This window comes from Helianthus annuus, chromosome 8, assembly GCF_002127325.2.
Source record: "Helianthus annuus cultivar XRQ/B chromosome 8, HanXRQr2.0-SUNRISE, whole genome shotgun sequence".
Taxonomy (NCBI): domain Eukaryota; kingdom Viridiplantae; phylum Streptophyta; class Magnoliopsida; order Asterales; family Asteraceae; genus Helianthus; species Helianthus annuus.
In genome coordinates, this window is record NC_035440.2 from 163,857,224 (window position 1) to 163,861,439 (window position 4,216).

Genomic DNA, 4,216 nt, shown 5'->3' on the forward strand with positions numbered 1-4,216 from the left:
TATGCAACCCGTGTATTACACGGGGTTATAAGCTAGTTTCAATTTTAATCTAATCTAACATATAATAAAAGAATACAAATAATGCCACATGGCATTTTTTCCTTCAACCTCACAACTTTTATTTATTATTATTTTTCCAAATTATATATAAAATTTTAGTATTTAATACATTATCTTTATCTCTATTATAAATAATAATTTCAAATAATATCATGTGCCATAACGAAATAATTCTCTCATATTTATCTTTTAAATTAGTTTTAGTTTAAATATTAAATCTTAATTCATATAATATACGAATATACTAAAAGCTACGATTAATCTTCCTATACTAATAAATGAAAATCTTTTTGTACACGTGTCACTCTCTGATGTCTTCTCACTTTTTAATAATTTTTATTTATTAGTATAGGATAATATTAATTTTATTTATACACAAAATATCATATATAATATATAATATAATATGGTATAATATTAATTAATATATCCATTCATAAAAGTATAAAACTGAGACGTACCATGATATTTTTAAAATTTTCAAATTTCAAAAGTATATGTTGAAGATATATTCAATTGTAGATAGAAGTAAATCTGTTTGTATAAAAACCTTTTTGAAAATAATGGAAATATCAAGGGTTGAATACGACACTTTATAAAGTGATTTTTTATTGGAGGGGTATGACAAGTAAGATAAGAGGTACGTTTAGTCTATCTCATTTTTTAAACGTTCATAACTTTTTATACGACATTATTTTTTATAAAAATTTCACCATAAACCGAGCGTTTTTTATTTTTAATTTGAGTATCATATTGCTATATAAAATATAACAACTAATAAAATCCACAAAAATGTGTTGTATTTCTATGTTGTATCACATTTTTTTGTGTTGGATTTTTGTACTACATTTGTGTGCTAAATTGTGTTGGATTTTTTGTCTTAAAATTTTTTTGCTAAATTTTTGGTGCTGGATTTTTGTTGTTGTATTTTTTTAGGAAACAAAAGAGGTGCTATATGTCATCTTCACACTCCTAAGTCCTACTTACAAGGACCAAAATATTAGACTGAAGGGAGTGAGGCATCTTTTGAGGGGGCGACTTGCCCCATGTGTCGCCACGTCATCATAGAGATAGTTGGGTAAAAAAATAGGGGCGGTGTTCATGGCAACTCAAGATGCCCAAGAAAGAGTTATGATTGGTTGTTATTAAAGTGAGGTTTTTTGATTGGTGGATGAGAAAGGAAAAGAAAAAGTTTGGGCGTCTTGTGGGAGACGCCTTGGATGTGGTTGCCTCTTGGAACGCCTATGGGGGCGGTGTGAGGGGCTTCTTGGGTAGGGGTGGACGCCCCACTCCCCATAGTCTTATAGTACCAAAATATCATTCATTCCTACTTATAAAGAGTGTCACATGTCATCATCACAATTACTACTTAGACAAAACCCACTTTTTTAGTGGATCATTCCCCTATCAAAATGTTTCCATCTTAAAAATTGGTCAAACTTATTAATAACATTAAGTTTTAAACATTAAACTTAATTTCAATCATATTAAGCAACTTATCCTCATGCTAAACTAAGACGTTATTTAATACTTTAAAATTTTTATTTGAATATTTAAATGTCGACTACTAATTAAAAGATTGTTATAGACACTCAAAATGTAGTTTAAAAAACTTTAGTCCTGTTTTGTTAAACGAATGTTTTATTTGTAGTATGATTTTTTAATATGTAATATTTTTATACTATGATGATATTCGTATCTCATCTCATGACTCAGATATCAAAAAATAGTATTTGTATCAAAGTATTTATTATATCATTAATATACATAGTAGAATTTAATTACAATTCATTTACCATAACCTCATAACTTATAATTATTTTTAAACATACTTACAATTTTATGATCATTGTTTATTTTTATTTTTTTTAGTGTTACTCCTTTTCAGTCATATAGGATTGTAGTATCTTAAAAGAGAAGTGAAAATGTAGAAAACTATTTTGAATAACTGAAAATATAATTGTTCTTTTGTTTTACTATTTTATCTAATAAGACATTTCATCAATAAAGATTATATACAAGTTTATGATTTACATTTTTTCGTCACTCAACCCGTGTAATACACGGGTTTGTAAGCTAGTGAATATAATATATTCATTGAAATTTTCTCCTCGCTACTTATTTTGTTTGGCTGTGAAATATATAGAATCACTAAGGGTGTAGGGAGTGGGGGGCGGCAAACCCACTTCCCCGATTTGGTGGCTAGTGGCAAACGAATGCCAATGAATTTTACCGATCAAACCTTCACCAATTCGGTGAGGGTTTGCCGACGCGGCAAAGGAGGAAGAAGAGAGAGGGGGGTAGTGTGAGGTGGGGTCCATTCCAATCTCAACTAATCACATTTTTTTCCTTTTTTTTATTTAAAAAGTTTACCACTTCACCAAATGTCTAAACCATTGCCAACACTTTTCACCAAAGTTTAAACATTTTTCTCTGATTGACGTGGCACACACTCATTAGTTGATTTTTTAGTTTGTCACTCTCAAATGTTTAACCACTCCTTACACCCTAAGGTAACTCTTTACCCAAAAAAATATATTCATTGAAAACTGAAAACTACATGGTTGATTCCAAACTTTGTTGCAAGTAACACCTTTAATTGCCCCTTAGATGGCGTTTATTTTTTATGCCAAGTGTTAAAAGACCTCCTAACATTGAAAAATCTCTCTTTTTCTCTCTCTCTCTCTCTCTCTCTAAAGTAACCCTTCTCTGTTATATGGTTGTAGAAGTTGTTATTAATAGATAAGCTTCAAGCTTGAAAAGATATATGAAAATGTATGTCATACGGGTTTGAAAAGAAATATACGTGTAACTATTAACTAGTATATCACTTAAACCGGGGTGCAAACGAGCCGAGTTGAGCCTGAGCTCGATCAGGTTCGAGCTCGATTAACATATGAGAGCTCAGACTCGAGCTCGGCTCGTTAGTATTTTCTCAAGCTCGAGCTCGGCTCGGGCTCAGGTCGTTTATTATCTATTAATTGACATATTAAATAAAAATAATATAAATAATAGACTTTTTAGGCTTGCGAGCTCGATAAGTGAAGCTCGGGCTCGGAGCCTCGGACTCGTTTACTAAATAAGCTTATTTTTAGGTTCGAGGTCGGCTTGTAAACAAGTTTAAATAAGCTCGGCTTGACTCGGCTCGTTTACCCTAAGGCTCGATAAGGCTCGACGAGCCTAACGAGCTTCACATGCGAGGCTCGGGCTCGATAAACTAAGGAGCTTAATTTTAAGATCAAGCTCGGCTTGGGCTCGATAAGGCTCGGCTCGGGCTCGATAAGGCTCAGCTCATTTCGAACCGATCTCTAGTAGCTCGCAAGCTGCTCGGCTCGTTTGCACCTCTAGACTTGAATACAAGGGTCTACGTTTAGCTCAAGACTTTGAATATTGAAACAATAATATTACCAAAAACCGGTTTTTGTTTTCATGGCGTAATATGACAGGAAACATGTATATTATATGATAAGAAATAAAAATTGTATTTACAACAAAAGGTACATCATGTAACAAAAAGTAAAGCACTACTAATATGTAAAAAAAAAAAAAAAAAAAGAGTAAACTGTTAAAATGGTCCTTGAGGTTTGGTCACTTTTGCCACTTTAGTCCAAAACTTAAACCTTTTAAATTTGGGTCCATGTGGTTTCAATTTTGTTGTCATTTTCATCTAAAATCAAAATCTTGTCAATTTTTTTAGTTAAAATTCAGTTTTTTTGTCTTTTTCCTCCATTTTAATAAAGGGCAAAATGGTCTTTTAATGTTTTATTATAATAAATTTAAAAAATCTGATCATTTTGTCCTTCATTGAAAGGGAAGAAAAATACAAAAAAAAAAAAAAAAAAAAAAAAAAAAAAAAAAACTGAATGTTAACTGAGAAATTTGAACAGATTTTGATTTTAGATGAAAATGACAACAAAATTGAAACCACATGGACCTTGATTTAAAAAAGGTTTAAGTTTTGGACTAAAATGGTAAAAGTGACCAAACCTCAGAGACCATTTTGACAGTTTACTAAAAAAAATTATCGTCATGTTCAGAGACCATTTTGACGTAAAAGTTATGACAATGAAGATAATCATAACCTTTTGAATTTTTTTTGGTTTGTAAGGTGTAGGAATTATGTTTGAAATTGGTTATTGGTTTTTCAAAGAGAGAG